We start from the raw sequence: 20,196 nt of genomic DNA, 5'->3' as shown, positions 1-20,196 counted from the left end.
CTCTTTGCTAAGAACTTATGCGATTAGAGTCCCCCCCCCATATTTCCTCCTGTGTCTGAATATATGCTATGCAACATGCAAATATCTGTGCATGTTGTTTCCAAGCTAATCAAACTGGCGCTGACGGCATTTCTATTATAGTGCTCAAAAAGCTTCAACCAGAACTAGCTTCCATACTTACAATTATGTTTAAGCGTTGTCTTAATAAGAATTACTTACCCCAAACGTTGAAAAACCTCATTAGTATGTCTCGTATTTAAAAATTCAGGTGATCGGTCATCTCCCTCTCAGTATAGACCAATTAGTCTTCTGTGCGTCATAAGTAAGTTGCTGGAATTTGTGTTAAATGAAGAAGTAGTCAACCACCTCAGTATAAATAACCTTCTTTGTGACATGCAATATGGTTTCCGTTCTGCTAGATCTACAGCAGATGTGTTAACAATTATATCTCATAGGATTAGCGAATCTTTCGACGGAGGCTTCCCTTCTAGGTCAATTGCTCTTAACATATCAAAGATATTTGATAGGGTATGGCATATAGTTCTATTCTACAAAATCTCCAGCTACGGTATAGCTGGAAATGTCTTTTCAATTATTAAATCATTCCTCTCTGATAGGTTCATAAAAGTAATGGTTGATGAGCAGAAATCAGAAGCTCAAAGTATTAATGCTGGAGTCCCTTAGGGGTCCATCCTGGAACCAACCTTCGTCCGGATCTACATCAATGATCTTTCAAATCACATCCTCATATCATTTGCAGACATTTATGCTGACGACACCACCATCTATGGCAACGCTCCAAAGTAAACGAGCAAGTTCTCTCTGATTCTCGTCTCTGTTTTGAGCACGTGGTGCAACGGGGAAAGAGGTTACTGGCTAATTTTAATGCATCTAAAACCAAACTTCTATCTTTACATCATCATCGCCCTAATCCCGTCTGGTATCAATTGAAATGAATATCTCTCATCTTGGAGAGGCTCCATATTTAGACAAACGTCTGGGCCTGACCTTTCCTCCTGATCTGAGATGGAACACGTACATCAAATCCATTGCCAAGGCTGCTGGAAAAATGGTGAAATCATTCTACTGCTCCAGTAGATATCTCACCCCTGATCCAATTCACTACCTGTATAAGACCCAAGTACGTCCAAGGATGGAGTACAGTTGCTACATTTGGGTAGGAGCTGCTTATCCTGCCTTAACAGAGTTCAAAATAGACTCCGTAGTCTAGTGGGCGATGCCCTTTTCTCTTCCCTGTTCTTTCCCACAGAAGAGACGTTGCGAGCCTGTTTCTGCTTTATCAGTATTTTAATGACAAGTGCTCTTCTGAGATCGAATGTATGGTTTCCCCCTTGCCTGGCTTTTATGAAAAACTATCGTCTCTCTGAAACGATTCTCAATAATTTTCCCCATTTTTTATCTGTGCCTAAACCGAAACGTAGATTCCATGAACAAAACTTCTTTCTTAGAACTGCACTCTTGTGGAACTCTGTTCTGTTTTCCAAATGACTACAATATGGTCGTCTTCAAGTCCAATGTGAACAAGTTCTTGATGAACCGTCCCCTTAAGTAATCCAATTTACCAAATTTCTACTACTAACGATTACTACCATAAACTCAGTAACACTTATCTTCGGTGGCCTCCAAACCTTGGTGATTTTTTTGTAAAAACAATTATACAAAAAAGTATACAAAGAAAGGATTTGAATGAAATCCGACGGTTTGTATAAATTATATAATTCTTAAGAAATAAATAAAAGGATCAAACTGGCCTGATCAAATTCACGTATACTCTGTGTTGATGAAAATACCTCATTGAAAATAAGGGGAGAAATGTTATTTTCAAAAGACAAATAATAGAAAAGGTGGAAAATGTGTTCTTTTCAAATTTACAAAGTGATAAAGGGGTTTAGAATAAGCGATAATAAATTGACGAAAATTTCAGCAGAAAGAAAAGAAAATTTGATGTGGGAATAATTTCAGAGCCAATTTACGACAATTCAAAATTTCGTTTCCTGACCGAAAATTCCTTGCAAAATTCTACTTTCGAGATATTAACTTTGTACTTAGGGTCATCAATATTAAAAATAGGGCATTAACAAGTGAAACATTGGCAAAGTCCATTCATATTGTTGTAATCCGTATTTATTGGTAATATGGTTTGAATTTATTGGTAATAAGGTTTGAATTTATTTCTAATATGGTTTGAATTTATTGCTAATATGGTTTGAATTTGTTAACAACTCCCTAAGCAGTTAAGCTACAAAAATCAACTGAAAAAAAAGGAAGATTAGAAGACCGGTTTACCAGAAGGATGGAATAACAGAATGAGTTCTGACTGGGGACTCTTCTTAGAATAGTCCGAGTGAAGAGAAATATTTGTTTTTGTAAGGAGAATTTGGCATCGTGCACATTTATAAATGAGATAGCTATTGTAGATGTGCGTATATATTAACATGTCTGTTCGAACGTTCATGTGAAAACTGTTCTCTCTGTTTAGAAGTCCGTGTGTGTATTTCATTATGTTTGTTGAGGGTATGATAGTTCCTAAGTGGTTAATGATCTGAGTGCGCCAGGTTCGAATCCACATAAATAGACAGAGAAACTTTTATCAAATCTACATCTAATCTTATTTATAATCTCCTAAAACAAAGTAAATAATTTGTCGATTGCCTATGCAGGATCGTGGCGTATGCACGTGTGTTGTATTTCAAACAAATATACAAAGAGAAGGAAAACGTTGCATTTGAGTTTTATATTACGGGTGAAATTTCAGGAGTGACTATTTCCTGCAATCAATAATTTCCTGCAATCAATAATTTCTTGCAATCAATAATTTCTTGCAATCAATAATTTCTTGCAATCAATAATTTCTTGCAATAAATGATTTCTTGCAATCAATAATTTCTTGCAATCAATAATTTCTTGCAATCAATAATTTCTTGTAATCAATAATTTCTTGCAATAAATAATTTCTTGCAATCAATAATTTCTTTCAAGAAATTATTGGTTTGATCTTTTGTCCAATCAAGATTTGATAAGTAAAAGCATTTGGTTTTACTGCTGCTTCCAACCCATCGTTTTAAATGTCAATCTCGGATTGTTTGTTTTTTTGTTCGCACCGAAACAAATCTCAAGCACGTGCATCAAAACAAACATATTAGCAACTTGTGTTCGTTTGTTCGTAAACAGTGAATCATTTTTCGTACGTTTTCGTCATTAAATACACCCCAAAATGTTGATAAAACCAAAAAACAGGTAGTGGAAAAATCGATATATGCATAAATGTATTGACTTTATATATAACTTGTGCATGAATTGGCAAGACTACGCATATAGCTGTTGCCAAATTTAGTAATTCATAACTGTGCATTATGTTGTTTCTCAGGAACTTATGGGATAGCGGCTAGGGCTAGATTTACTTTACCACAAGAAGTATGTGTAATCGTGTAATGACTGACAAGCGTTCGTGTGGCAACTTGAGCCTCTGCTTATTTCGGTTATTACTTAAATAGACAATGCTGGCTGATGCTGATCTTCGAGAACACGTATTTCTGATTTGTTTATATCTGGTTCGGTAACCAATCCAATTGAATATGTTGATAAAAATAACAAATAAGTATTTCAACTAATGAACATCGAAAAAGATCAGGGTTTTTTGTTTTTTATTTTGTTTCTTTTGGAGGGGGGGGGCTTGTGTTACGGCTAGAACAGGATTTGACCAACGCATACCAATGAAGGCATCATTTCTAATATGAAATTGTATTTCATTAGTAAATAACAGAAAAAGAGTAGATCGTTTATAATGGGGTTTCGACTTTGGCATGAAATAATCTGAAAATAGTTGGTATGCTGAACTAAACCAGACTAAACTATACCGCGGCCCCAAACCATAACGTTTTCATTGGAATGCAGTCTCGTCCATTGCTTATTGTCCATTGTCCAAAGCGAGTGACTAAAATAGTAGACTAATTTGACCACTCGAAATAGAATCGACAAAATCTTACAAATCTCTTTCAGCTCGATATAATCCCAGTTGTCTAGGAAAAAACAAATCGAATTAAAACGAGATACATTTGTTGAATGTAAAAATGCTTATTTTTTTCACTTTTCCGTCTATTTTTTCTATATATTTTTTATCTATCTATCACACACACACACACACACACACACACACATATATATATATATATATATATATATATATATATATGAGCAAACAGTTAATAAAATATGTTAAAAAACACTTTGAAATGAGTTAAAAATATATTTAATCTGAAAAGGAAACACTAGATAAATGGATAGTCCTTAATCCGCGGAGTTTCGAAGAAATACTTCTCATCAGAGGGTAGGAATTAGCAAAATGCGGGATTGATGTATTTGACGAAATAACAAGTAAGTCAAAGATCTTACTTGAAAACAAAAAAAAAGTGAAGCAGAGGGAATATGGTAAAGAAAAAGGTGATTACACACGAATGGCTGGACTGGTGGAAGATAAAAATCTAGTGACGGTAAAATCCAAATGTAAAACTTCAAAAAAGTAAAAAGAATTTCCATTTTTACAAGTAAAATCCTAGGAGATCCCGTAATTGGAAGAAGATGGTCCATAATAATCCAAAGGCAGAAATCCATGGAATATTTCACAAAAATGTGTACAAGAAAAAAAAAAAAGAAAAGATTCCAATAATATTAATAAAAGAAAAATAAGATGTGCTTTTCACTCGACTTCCGAGACAAAAATATAAATAAGAAAGATCTGGGAAGAGAGAGAGAAAAAATGATGATAAAGTTAAATATAAAATATAAAATAAAGGGAAACAAAAGTCAAAATGACCCAGACAGAAAATGTTAAAGGCGCGAAAAAATATATAGGGCAAAATAATATAGGTCAACTGAAATGTACAGGCCATCACTTAAAAAAATATCAGCAAGAGTTGTTAAACGACACTAAAAGGAAAATAAAAATAAATAAATAAGTAATAAATATATAGAAAATAAAGAATAAATAAATAAATAAATAAATAAAAATAAAAAATAAAATATAATATATAAAATATAAAATAAAATAAAATAAGATAAGAATAAAAATAAAAAATAAAAATTATTTAAGGGGAGAGGATGGCCGGTATCTGCAAATTCAGGAAAAAAAAGTAAGTAAAAGCATATAGTAAAATGACAGTGTGGGTAGATTTGATATATTAGATAGATAGGAAAGTTTAAGAAATAAAACAGAAAATGCAGATAAAAAACCGGTCATGCAAAGAAGAGATAAAGAATTAAAATAAAGGAAAATTAAATTATAAAGTATTAAGAAGTATGTCGAAAAACGATAAAGTTAAAGAAAAATCTTTATATCTATATAAAGGGTAAAAGTAATAACTATGTTATTTCAAAATTGACATAATTAAATTTGGACTTATGTTTACAGAAAGAGATCAGTTCATTTTTAGAATTTCTTATATTGTTACTTTGAGGGGAAGTAATTATAGTTATAGCTTCGGTTGTGCAGAGACGACATGATTTAGAGCCTGGAGTATAAGACTTAACTTTTTTTTAAAATATTCCATTTGATTGAGAAGGGAGTATTGTTAGAGTTAAGTTTTTTAATTAAAGTGGTTAGAGAAGTTCCTTGGTTATTATTAGAATTATGGTTATTAAAAGAAGAAATGTGGTTTGATATTCTTTTCTGAATTAATGTTGAAGTAGCGCCGATATATGTATGTACTTTATTAAAAGCTCGAGGCCTGGTATTAATATTAATTTGCTGATTTGTATTAGTTAAATAGTTTGAATTTTGTTCATAGTGTCCAACAAATGGTGGAACAATGTCTGTATGAGGACTATTTTGGAGGGGATAATGAGTGTTGTTAGTGTTAGGATTGCTGTTAGGAGAAATATTATTATTCCCATTAATATTATTATTATTACTACTTGTATGATTGTAGATGGAAGGGCTGCTCGAGTGGTATATTGGATTAGTAACTATATCAGATGGAGGATGGAAAGAATAACTAGAAGACGAAATATTAGTGTCTGTTATGGGAAGATTGCGAGGGAACTCAGTAATAGTGCAAGAATATATAACATCTTTATGGATGCAATCATTATTGAGTGGGCAAATGTTTGTTATTACAATTACAGTTAGTTTTGGGTTTAATTGGGAAAGGGATTTTTTGGGCTGATTTAATTTTTTTGTTATTAGATGTTAAGATGCTTTGTGCTAAATTAGGCATTGTTGAATAAGATTGAATTTTTATGGAAAATAGAACTATATCTGTGTGGGTATTTGAAAGAGTTTTCTACAATATTGAAGAATTCCTTAGGTATATTAGTTTTGACATTTAGGCTAAATGGAGGATTAAACCAAATATTTTTCTTTCTCCTGATGCGACTAGGTGGATTAGAGGCATTGCGATTAGTATTTTGGATTGGATTATGAATGTAAACTGGTTCATTGTTATTGATAGCGGCAGATCTTGTTATTTGAACTGGTTTCTTACTAGTCATATTGTGTGTGATTATAGATTTAAGGCGGCCTGCAGGAGGAGCATAATTGTTGTATTTAATCTTTTCCTTATGTCCTGAGTTCCATAAAGCATTATTGAAGAAAGTAGCATTTTGATGAAAGTTTTTTATCAGCAGAAAGAGCAGAAATTCTTCTAGAGAAAGATGGTACTATAGATTTTATAATTGAATTGGGGTGGTTAGAAGATTTATGGACGTATAAAAGCGTAAGGTTGGGTTTATGATAGGGGCTATGAGTTTCGGTGTTAAGATTAAGTGTAACATCTAGAAAATTTGAAGTTGTTTTATTTGGTTCGATAATTATAGAAAGGCCAAAGTTATTGAAGAAGTTATGTAATTTTTTAATTGTTTTGTTGTACTCTCTTGGCCTTGCTGTTGTAGTAAAAAGGGCATCGTCTCTATAAAGACCCCCTTGGATATGTTTAAAGTGGTATTTCAGTTCTTTCAGTAAGAAGAGTCCCACTAAATCTGTAACTTCTGCAGAGTCAGAAGCACCCATCGAGATGTCAAAATTATCAGGGGTATCCTTTCTAGTCCAAAGCTTATTGTTAAATTGTATAAGGGACTTTCTCGCTAAGAGAATTAATTTTACTTCTAAATTAGTTAAGTCAGAATTTCTTTTAGCAAAGATAAGAGCCTTATTTAAAAGGATCGGAGAAATTGATTGATAATAATTTTGGATGCCAAATGTTATGAAGTTAAGGAGGTGTTTATTTTTAAGCGAAACAAACCAATTAATTACGGAATCTGAATTCAGCCAAAGAGGGAAACCTACTTTTTCTTTAATAGAAGGGATGATTCTATCTAAGATATTTTTGCTTACAGCTCCTAAGTCAGAGTTAGATGGGTAGATTAACATGATGTAAGGGGTTGTCATAGAAATTAGGTCTATGATCTTTGAGGGTGAATCTAGGAGTACCCGGAGAAATTATTTCAGTGAAGTTATGAATGTTCATAAAAGTCAGTAAAAGTTTAGCTTCAGAATTAATGGAATCTAAAGTCTTAGGAGGGATTATTTTAAGATTTATTAAGTTCTTTATACAAAAGTTTTTTATATGTAGGATAGTCAAGTTTATAATAAGCTTTTGTCTTATCAGCAGAGACGAATATATATTTATTCTTTTTAACTTTTTCGGCAAAATTATTTATTTATCGAGTAACCGGATTATAATGGTGTTTTTGTGTCTTAAATTTAATTTTTTTGACTAAATTTAACATGGAATTCTCAAACTCTTCGAGGTAAGGGTTGTATTTGGGGTGGGCAGTAGTTTTTAATCCATAAAATTTGGCAGCAATTCATTCGAATTTCTTTTGTTCTCTATGAGAGTTGATAGGGAGTTCATTTAAGATTTCTGGGTGAAGTTTGTCTTCAGAGGAAATAGGCGCTTTAAGTTTATTCTTAATGCTTAAGTCATGGTGATAAGCCTTCCACCTTATATTTTTAGGAAAGTGTTCAATGCGAGAACAAATTTGTGGATATATTCTTGTTGGGTAGGAATAGGGATATTTTTGGCAGACAGAGGAATGTGTTCCTTTTCAAACATATCTGGAGAGAATAAAAAGCTCAACTAAATGGGAGCTTATAATAAAATGAAAATTACAATTGAATTTACCAAAATGATCCAAGATGGTAAAATTAAAGTAAATTATAAATATTAAAGAATTAATATTTATAAAATTATCTCAGCCAGATAAAAAAAGCTCGATAAAACCAAATAGGAAATAGAGCTTATAATAGGAGCAAACAGTTAATAAAATATGTTAAAAAAACACTTTGAAATGAGTTAAAAACATATTTAATCGTGATAAGGAAACACTAGATAAATGGATAGTCCTTAATCCACGGAGTTTCGAAGAAATACTCTCCTTCTCATCAGAGGGTAGGAATTAGCAAAATGCGGGATCAGATTTTGCATGCAGAAGTATTTGATGAAACAACAAATAAGTCAAAGATCTTACTTGAAAACAAAAAAAAAAGTGAAGCAGAGAGAATATGGTAAATATTGTATAATAAAATTATGGGGTGTTCGTTCACGCCTGACCTCCATAGAATGGAAATATGTCACAAAGTTTAACAAGTTTTTTTTTAATATAGATCCACAGGATATTGTGATAAGTGTTTCAGTGTGAACAGGTATGGTTACTTTCATCATATTTTGCTTTGGTTTTGATACCCCCAAATTTGAAGCTATCCTTTTACAACCCTTCCTTTTCATAATCTATCATACTTTCATAAATCCATTTTTTGTAGGCTGTTTTTGAACCCAGTCAACGACGGGTACTTTTGCTAGTAATATATATATATATATATATATATATATATATATATATATATACATCATTAAAATTCATAATGATCGGTTAATTAGTTTAGGAATGAGGAATGATGTGTATATATTTATATATTTCTACGTATTAACGTAGAAATATATAAATATATACACATCCTTAAAATTCATAATGATCGGTTAATTAATTTAGGAGTGAATCCAATAATAGAAATATAAAATCATATACACATAAATAAAATTCATAATGATCGGTTAATTAGTTTAGGAGTGAATTCAAGGCATAGAAATATATAATCATACACACATACTTAAAATTAATAATGATCGGTTAATTAGTTTAGGAGTGAATTCAATACATAGAATATATGATCATACATACATAATTAAAATTAATAATGATCGGTTAATTAGTTTAGGAGTGAATTCAAGGCATAGAAATATATAATCATATACACATAATTAAAATTCATTATGATCGGTTTATGTAGTTTAGGAGTGAATCCGATACATACGGCCCTGTCGGTGAGGCATTAGAATACGCCGACTGTCCCCCTGCAGAGGGTAAAAGTCCCTCAATGGGGGTCCTGGATATGACCTTAAACTATATCCAGTGGTGAGGCCCCAGCTTGTGGGCTTTGGGGAGTGTGGAGCCACCCTTTAATTACCATTGCTCCCAAGTCCACTCTACCCGGAGTGGTAGTACCTGTTAGGGTCCCAACTATGGGTTAAATAGAAACCAACGTGAAAACAACAAATATATTCTATTAAAAAATTTTTTTCTTCAAAATCTTTGGATTCGGCATTAAATAACCCGGAAAGGGTTGATATGCCGTAAAACAAAAACAACCAACCAACCAACCGATACATACAAATCTATAAACATATACACACTCTTAAATTTCATAATGATCTGTTACTTTTTTAGGAGTGGATCCAATAATAGAAATATATAATCATACGAGGGGCGTGCAATAAGTAATGCCCCTGACTCAATTGCAGTTGTCTGATCTAGCTGAAATTTTCCATGTGCAATGATTTATATCTCTACGGGTTTTGTGGTAAATTACAGCTCTGAACTAATTGTGGTTTCTGTTTTGCAGGTGTTTGAATTGAGTCAGGTGTGAAATGGAGCCTGTTAAATGTCGAGCAGTGATCCGGTTTTTGTATTTGAAAGGACGCACACCACAGGAGACATTTGATGAAATCAAAGAAACTTATGGTGATAATGCCCCATCATATGACCTTGTAAAATGCTGGCATCGTGAATTCAAACATGGCCGGAAGTCTGTGGAAACAGCTCCCAGACACCTGGTTGCCCCCTTCTGCCATTGATGAGGTATCTGTCCGTCAAGTTGAGGCTGCCATTTTGGAAGATCGGCGCATTACTATTCGCCAAATAGCCCAAGATGTCAAGATTAGTACAGGGTCTGGGGAAACTATCATTCATGATCATTTGCATATGCATAAGGTGTCTGCCAGATGGATTCCTAGGTTGCTCACATCATTCCAGACGCGAGAATGTGTCGAGTGCTCGAGGATGAATTTGGAGATGTGCCAAGAAGATGAGTCAAAGTTTTTCAAAAGACTGATTACACAGGATGAAACTTGAGTTCATCACTATGATCCAGAGACCAAAGCCCAGTCAATGCAGTGGAAGCTCTTGGACTTACCACCTCCAAAAGACAAGGGTGCAGCCTTCCACTGGCAAGGTCATGCTCACAGTCTTCTGGGACCAGGACGGAGTAGTGATGACAGATTTCCTGACAAAGGGTACCACAATTACAGGAACCTATTATGCTTCACTTTTGAGGAAATTAAGGGAAGCTATCAAAATCAAGAAGTGGAGCAATATCAGCAAAGGTACCCTCCTCCTGCAGGACAACGCTCCGGTCCACAAATCGCATATCGCCATATCAGAAGAACGGGCGTGTGGTTATGAAATCCTTCCCCATCCTCCCTACTCTCCTTACCTTGCACACTCTGACTTTCACCTCTTCCCAGCCATGAAGTTTTTTTGAAAGGAAAGCATTTCCCAGATGATGCAGCCTTGATTTCTGAAGTCACGTTGTGGTTGGAGGACCAACCTGGGGTGTTCTACAAAAACGGTCTCCAGAGCAGCATCAAACAATGGGAGAAAGGCATAACTCTGAGTGGTTCCTAGATAGAGAAAGACTAATAACTATGCCAAGTTCCGTTGCTCTACTTCTATGGGAAGTGAATCAGGGGCATTACTTATTGCACCCCCCCTCATATATACATAATTATATAATCATATATACACAATTATAATTAATAATGATCGGTTATTTAGGAGTGAATCCAATACATAGAAATATATAAACATATACACACTCTTAAAATTCATAATGATCGGTTAATTAGTTAATTACTTCAGGCAATGCAAAATTTTATTACTGGATCTATTTACGTGATTATTGGAATGTAACAAATAAGCGAATATATAATATATTTCTATATCTATATCTATATCTATGTGTGAGTTCGTTCGTTACAGACTCAAAAATGGCTGGACCGATTTTTATGAAATTTCAAACCAAACTGGTGTTTCTGGCAGTGTTTTATGGTAGGTTTTGCATCGAAATATTTTCTACAAGTGTCGGCAGCTTATAATAGCTATGCATTTTTGTACGCATGCTAATGAAAATGACCGGCTATTTTCCCAGGTCGTTGCTTAGCAACGAGCCAGACCGACGCTGACAACGTATTTCTGTTATGGAATTGTTCATACTACTATTCACACTTCACAGCACACGCGCACGCGCACACGCACACACGACCATTACAGCGTGTTTTCTCTTTCTTTCTTTTTTTTTTTTGTTTGTCACATTTTACTTCAACTGGGCACTTTTCTACCGGGAGGGGTCGATTTTTTCAAAAGTCATCCCCTCTTTTCGATTGACTAGCCTAAAAATTAACAAACTTTTATTTATATAAAATAAATAAAATTCAAGAAAAGAAAAGAATATATATATATGTGTGTGTGTGTGTGTGTGTGTGTGTGTGTGTCTGTGTCTGTGAAATAGTCGCATGTAATTCTAATTTTACCGAGAGAATATAGCCAAACTTATATAAAAAAAGTTTGTCTGCTCTGTTTGAGGTGAATCATAAATTATATGCGATCGATGCAAGAGAGAGATGAAAACTGACGGATTTCCTTTTAAAGTGTGTCCTTTCTTTTGTTTTTAGATTTCTTTTCTTTAGTTTGTTTATATTCAATCGCCTTCCTCTGGTGTTTACAATTGTTATATGCGCGCATTTGCTTCGAATCCTTGTTTCTGAAGCTCATACGAAGTCACTGGTCTGTCGTTAGTATTTCGCCATTCTTTTGATTTTTCGCCCAGCTATGTCGTCGGTGCACCGCGGTGGGTTTATTCTTGTTTTGCTTAATAGCTCCATAGTTTGTATTTCCCACCATCCAATATCGTCATCAATTACATGCGCTCATATGTAGTAATTCCTCTCGCTTCGCCTATCGTCTCCATGCCTCCCTACTCATGTTTTCATTAGGCGCACACGCGCATTAGCTATTGTAGCTTTCACTGCCTTCACTTACAATCGGTTTCACGACGTCATTGTCTTTCGCTGTCTTCGCCACCCCGAGCTTCGCTTCTCAGCGCAAAGCTCTAACTGACTATTGATGACTCTTGTCAGTCCATTCTCTCTATATATACGGTCTACCTCTATATATACGGTTTATCTCTATATATGGTCTATCTCTCTCCATCTCTGTCTCCTCTTTATAGATTCTCCCCATCTTTTCTCCTCTCCCTCTCTCTCTCTTTCGTCTATGTGCTTTCTTTTCTCTTTCCTCTTCTACCCTTCGTTCATAGGATCTTCTTCTCTTCTCACTTTTTTCCTGTTCACAGGTCTCCTCCTTTTTTTCCTCCTATTTTGTTTACATAGTGAAACGGGAAGACGACAATCGGCTTTTTGAGTGCAAAAATAAAAGATGGGGAAAATATATTTTTTCTAGGTTTGAAAATCAATAAAAATAATTTATATATTTTTACAAATGTATAACAATATGCATTCTTCATTTTTCAGCCGATTACGTGTAAACGGCCTAAAAATAAACATAAAACATCAAAAAGTCAGTTTTGCATATAAAGTGGACGGAAATGATCACCCTTTCGGACAAGACGGCGTTTTAAGGATATAGTTAAATTTATTTGTTTTAAAACCTTGGTCATGTTAATATTCCTAATCCAAATTTAGTGTAAAATATGTTATTGTGAATAGTTATACAAAACACGATTTTCCGGTAAATATGAAGAATTACTCCACCCTCCAAGATTCCTCCACCCTCCAAAAAATTCCTTTAAAATTACCACTCGTATGGGTTTTCGGGGTCGCTGAAAACGAAAATAACGTTTAAAATTACGGCAAACGAGTAGTTTCCAAGATATACAAAAATGTTAGTTTAAAAAAGTGAGGGATCACTTTTCTATAATAATTTTACGCAAAATGATCACCCACTTTGTGGCCAATTTTTTGTGAGGGCGGGGGGCTTTCTTTCCACCCTCGGAAAATCCTTTAAAATTACCACCAACGTTTAAAATTCCAGGAAACCAGTAGTTTCTAAGATATGAAGAAATGCATTCACTTTATAATTTTTTTTTGTTTTTGGTTTTTGGAGGGGGAGGGGACTAACTGCTGGTTTGTTTTGCGTTCAATTATAGTATAGTATTTTAACAGGTGCTTATGCAGTTTAATTAACCGTTTTAACATAAGTAATGTGCCGACATTAACCGAGCAAAAGAACTGTTTAATATTTTACAAAAATTCTGTTTACATCTGGTAAATATAAACAGTAATTTTAAAGGATTTTCCGAGGTTAGAAAGGAAGCCCCCGCCCCCGCCCCCCAAAAAAATATCGTGGCCACATAGTGGGTGATCATTTTACGTAAAATTATTATAGAAAAGTGATCCCCCACTTTTTTAAACTAACATTTTTTCATATCTTGGAAAATACTTGTTTGCCGTAATTTTAAACATTATTTTCGTTTTCAGCAACCTCGAAAACCTAACTGAGTGATAATTTAAAGGAATTTCGAGGGTCGATTAATTCTTCATATTTACTCATTTTCCTGAGTCCGGGCGGCAATGCGAAAAATAATGCTATTACAAATGGTTGTGACTTTACCGGTCAGATTTAAGGCTAGTTGTAAAAAATTTGGTTAACTGCCCTAAAAGTTAGAATAGTTCGGAAATATTGGATCATTCTACGTTAAATTTGTATGTGCAAATACACCCACTCTAAATTCTACAGTAATTATTTTTCTTTTTCAGGCTTTTCACACATAATCGCCTAAAAAGTGGAATATCACGGGAGGGATTTTAAATGTAGATATAATTCCTTTTTTTATAATGTAATAAATTTCTGAACGTTCATCTACGTATTTTTACTTATTTCACCCAAAGTGTTGATGAACTCATCAGATTTTTACCCGTGTTTTTCATTTGTGGCAAAAAAAATGCAATAAAACCATGCGATGGCCGCTCTAGACAACACGAGATGAGATCGACGCCAGAAAAAGTAAAACTAAAACTTGTCAGGACGGCTTAAATCTTTTCATTTAACTGTGAACTACGGATATCGTATTGATTTTAACCGATTATGTGTTAAAATGTTTCGTAATTGGAATGTTATTTACTTTGTTTGCAATAAAAAAAATTCATATACAGGGTGTCCATAAAATCCGTGTGCACTTTAAAAAATTTCTTTTTTATTTGTATTTGCAATAGAAATAATCTGTAAAATGGATTTGAAAGAAGTAAATCTATATTTTTAAGCTTTTATTGAAATTTTATTTAACTTTCCACATGCCCTCCATCATTAGCAATACAAAGGGTAATACGATTTTGCAGTTCACGAAAAACATTTGCCAAATGATTTATAGCAATGCCTGAAATGACATTAGTTATTCTAGCTTTCAAATCTTCCAATGAACTAGGTTTGATTGCATACACAATTGTTTTCCCATACCCCCCCATAAAAAAATCTAATGGAGTCAAATCTGGCGAACGTGGAGGCCAATGAAACGGTCCACCCCTTCCGATCCATCTGTTAGGAAATTCCTGATTTAGAAACTGACTGATCCGCCGGGCAAAGCAGCTCCATCTTGTTGAAACACTGTATCATCTTTCAAGTTTAATTGTTCAAGTTGCGGAATAAAGTAATTCTGCAACATATCTAAGTAGCTGTCACTGTTAATAACACGATCTTCAAAAAAATATGGCTCTATGATTCGATTTATTCCTAAAGAACATCACACATTAACTTTAAGAGAGTCCCTTTCATGTTCAACAGTTTCATTTGGGTTTTCAGTTCCCCAAATTCGGCAATTATGCCTGTTGACCTTGCCACTAATGTGAAATGTTGCTTCATCAGAAAACAGTGAATTACTCACAAATGCATCATCATTGCAAAGTTTTTCATTGAACTGGTGACAGAAAGTTAGCCGTGCATAGTAATCCTCTTCTAATAACTGTTGATGTAATTGAATTTTGTAAGCTTTCATATGAAGTTTTGCCCGCAGAATCTTATGCACAGTAGACTTTGGCAGCCCGAGCTCCGATGATGCCCGTCTTACAGACTTTTTTGGACTTGCAGTAAAGGATTCTATGGAAGCAACACTTTCGTCACTGACACATGGCCTTCTAGACCGTGGTTTATCATGGACAGAGCCTGTCTCTTTAAATTTTTTTCATCCATTTAACAATGGTGTTCCTATGAGGCGCTTTTTTATTGTATTCAATTCTAAACTTTATTTGTTAAGCAATAGTAGATTTCAATACAGCCAACCAAAGGACACAGTTTACTTTTTCCTCAACTGAAGCCATGGGGTCAAATTGATTCTGAAAAACAAAAGAAAATATTTTTTACTTATTTTTTACTTATCTAAAAAATGTCATGAATTTTGTGGTGAAAAATTATTCAATATACTTGCAACTAGATACATGAAACTTTATAACATTTTTTACAGATTATTTCTATCGAAAATATGAATAAAGTTATTATTTTTTTAAAGTGCACACGAACTTTATGGACACCCTGTAAATATATATATATATATATATATATATATATATATATCATATATATGTTATATGTATATATTATATATATTGTATATAAATATTATATATATTATATATATGTAATATATATATATTATATATATATGTAATATATATATATTATATATATATTATTTATATATATGTTATATATATTACATATTATATACATTATTTATATATATATATATATATTTTATATATATTACATATTATATGCATTATATATACTGTATATATATTATATATATATTATATATTATATATATATATTATATGTGTATATATATTATATATACATTATATATATTATATATATTCTATATATGTAATATATATATTCTATATATGTAATATATATATTCTATATGTTATATATAGTATTGGGAATCCCAGCTTAAATTCTATCTAGGTACTTTTTAGAAATAGTAAGTTATGTAAGTATATTGTCGATTCCCATCAGCGAGTTTAGTGGGCTCACAGAAGGTTAGATTTGATAATCATCAAACTGAAGTCACCCTTTGTTAACCTAGATAGAGTGCACCGGAAATTGTGGGTGACGTACACCAGAAATTAGGGGTAACGGGAATTGTGGTGGTAGGTTTCCGGTTGGCGACCACGTGGGCTGGAGTTAGTCTTTGGCAGCAGAAAATGAAGACGGAAAATCTTGGGTCTCCGACAATCATAGGTTCCAGATATAGGCTTGTCTTGTAATAAAAGAATGAAGCTTCAAATCCATCTTGTGTTATCAATGCGTCTGTCTGCAGCAGTGACAACTCCCCATAAGACCAGCGACCAGAAGATATCATCCGCTGGACAAGGCAAGCAGGTATGTACGCATGACATTATTTGCACATACATGTCGAGACCCTTCAAGGCAAGAAACTGTGTAAGAATAGAACACACAACACAACACACACACACACACACATATATATAAGCAAGAACACATATGTAAGAACACACAGACGTTAAAAGTACCCTCAACAGTAATAGAGAATAGTAACAGGAACGTTAAATAATAATGGTAATAAATAAATAAGAAGGACGCAAAAGATCATTTTTAACATATATATATATATATGTATATAATATAATATATATATTAGACATAATATATATTTATTATATATATTATATACATATTATATATTACATATATATATTATATTTGTATATATTATATATATAGTATATATATTTAATATATATATATATGTTATATATTATTTATATATTATATATGTTATATGAAAATGTATACATTTGTATATATACTAGTTGTACCCGGCCACGCGTTGCTGTGGCTCAGTTTGTTAAAATGGAACACATTCCTCAAGAAAACTTGCATTTTGTTCGTTTATTTACTTTTATTATTTTTTGCAATTTTTTTAATCAATAAAAGTTATTTTTTCCCCAAAAAAAAGATTAATTCTTTACCATAAATTGTTAGGTGAAAGGTTTTTTTTTCAGGAAAAGTTGCACTTTTTTTAAAAAGAAATTTGGCAGTAAACGTTTCTCTTTGAAAACGGAATTTTTATTATAAAAAAGAACAGATGAATGCTTTACATGAATACTGTAAATAGTTATGTGAATGTAGAGAAAAGGTTGATTCTCTTTTTCATGAGAATGTACAAATTATTTTTTTAACAGATGTTCAGAAAATAAATAGAAAAATACTTCCATCATTAATTATGCAGAAAAATAAATAAGATATTGATTTAGTGTTTCAACATCATGCTTATAAATTATGATAAAACTTGCTGAGTATGCACTGTTTTACGGTTGTTGTAAAAATGGAACAGAAACTGAAATTTCGTTTCGTTTTAATCTTTCTTAATTTTTTAATTGTGCCCCCCCAAACGAATATAATCAAAACAGTAACATTCAACAATTGTACTTTATGTATATAAAACACAAAATATTTAAAAAAAAAAAAAAAAGTTAATAACGAAAGGGAAATAATTCTATTTTTAAACGAAAAAGTCAGTTTGGTATATCTTTTTGTTAGTTTTTACATAAGGCCAGCTTTCACATTGGAAATGTCGACATTTATAGGTTGTCGGGTACGTTTACAACGAATAAACACTCCAATCTAGTAGATGTATCAGAATTTTTGTAGGAATTTTTGTCACCCGTATCACGAAACTGCGAATAAAATATAAAAACTCGTAATTTCTCTTTTAAGAGTGGGTTCTTTATTTTCTTTATTCCAAAATAAACTATTAAAATTGTTTTAAAAGTAATAGAAATATTTTTTTATTTAAAAAAAAAAACAGTAATGAATTTTACGAACTCAATATTTTTCAATTTTTAAACTTTAAAAATCTATCAAAATGTTTCTATTGATTCTATTTTTACGATATTTTCAGGATCAATGTGAAATTTTATGGTCTTTCCAATAAACTGAATATAAAATTTTAGACAAACGTTTTTTTTTTAATTTACGCCCCCCCATTTTCAAGTGTCTATTAAAACGTAAATAATTAATTTACACACCAAAGTTTTATATATCACAAATTGAAGAGAAAAGGTCAATAAATAATATATTCAAATTTAAAACAAAAAAGTAGTGTTTTTTAGAAATTTACCTGTAAAGTTCGAAGTTTTTTTTTTAAACCACGTTGTTTGCTTTTCCTTTTGTTTTTTTTTTTAATGAAACCTTGGTCCTTGCTCCTTTAATTGAAAAAATAATTAGGGCTCGGATTACATTTTTCGAGTAGTTATAAGCTTGGAAAGACAGAGGGTCGAATAATTCACGCCTCCCATTTTGAAATTTCTATTGAAAAGTAAATAATTAATTTACTCACCAAAGTGTTATATATCTCAAATTGAAGAGAAAAGGTCAATAAATAATATATTCAAATTTAAAACAAAAAAGTAGTGCTTTTAGAAATTTACCTGTAAAGTCCGAAATTTAAAACCTTTTTAAAAAAAAAAACACGTTGTTTGTTTTTTGTTGTTTTTTTTAATGAAACCTTGGTCCTTGCTCCTTTAATTGAAAAAAAAAATAGGGCTTGAGTTACATTTTTCGAGGAGTTATAAGCTTGGAAAAACAGGGTGGAATTATTCGCTATTTTTCACGAAATTTCTGACACACCTACCAATCTACCCATGTTAGAACGGCTTTCGGAATAGACACCCCTAACCTTGCCAGCATACCCGAAAAGCTATAAAAGTTGACGTGTCAAATGTGAACGATGAGTTGGACGTAATGTAAAAATGTACCGAATTTAAAAGGGAACGAAATTCAAATTTCCGTTCCATTTTTACAACAACCGTAAAGCAGAACATTCTATGCAAATTTTACATAACTTACTGTATTAATGCTATTTTTTTAAAGCAAAAAAAAAATATTTAGGTTTGGCTATAAATTCCTAAACTCATTTCACCCTGAATAATTTAGGTGACTGAAATAGGAATCTAATTGAATCTTTAATTTCCTGATAGTATGTGAGAAATTTATTTTTCTTCGAGTTATATCGAATACATTAATACGGACTTTAGGGGCTTTTTCGGAATGTTCCTGTAAAAATTATTTTTTATTGTTACAAATTACGATGCTTTATTTATATATAAAAAAAAAAAAATAAATTCTTGCGTTTTTTATTTACTACTGAAAACCATAACTTTAGTAAAGGTATTTTTTGTTTAAAGAAAATAAAACATTTTCACTAAGAGTTAAGTACAAATAATTAGCTCATTATATTCTGCGATCATTATTTGATAAATACTGAAATTTTCATTAAAATTGGTTAATTTCCTGATTTTTGGTGAATTTTTAAGTAAAGGGAAGGGTCAAAATGTTTATACACTTTGAACGTCGGCATTCATTGTCTGTCCCTACCATTTTTCGATGAATATTTGATAGCAAAGCGACCACGTGTGGTTAATTTAAATCAAATTTCAATCACATTGTTACATTATCAATAATCATGTGATTAAACCCATTGAAAATTTACCGATATTGTAAACACATTATGTTTACATTAAGCCTGTGAGACCAAAATATCCTTTTCTGAGATTTAAAAAAACCCGCGAGATCAGGAGAAAGAAATGTCCAGAAAATCACTAGATTTTTAACTTTTATCATCAGAAATTTTCAAAAATCGCTAATTCACCCCTCCAAAAAAAACTCCATATTTTAACTTCCTACAATAAAAAAATTATAAATATAGTATATTCAATATATAACATGTTCCGTGTTTTCTCACTATATGTTTCTGGAATTATATTGAAGCGGTTAGCTCTCCAGAAGGCTTACATATTTTATGAAGCT

At 32.3% G+C, this 20,196-nt stretch overlaps 1 long non-coding RNA gene across 1 annotated transcript in view; it reads right to left on the bottom strand.

Annotated features, from left to right (window-relative positions):
• Positions 1-14,622: 14,622 nt before the first annotated feature.
• Positions 14,623-20,196, bottom strand: part of LOC145268758 (uncharacterized) — a 467,671-nt gene continuing 462,097 nt past the window's right edge. The window contains exon 5 of the long non-coding RNA XR_013864921.1: positions 14,623-15,695. This is a non-coding gene — a long non-coding RNA (uncharacterized LOC145268758). The remainder of the gene's footprint in view (positions 15,696-20,196) is intronic.

The sequence above is a fragment of the Euprymna scolopes genome, chromosome 44 (genome assembly GCF_053919585.1).
Source record: "Euprymna scolopes isolate OS-2025 chromosome 44, ASM5391958v1, whole genome shotgun sequence".
In the NCBI taxonomy this organism is placed as follows: domain Eukaryota; kingdom Metazoa; phylum Mollusca; class Cephalopoda; order Sepiida; family Sepiolidae; genus Euprymna; species Euprymna scolopes.
Note: the sequence above shows the minus strand (reverse complement) of the source record. Positions and strands in the feature narration are given on the sequence as shown.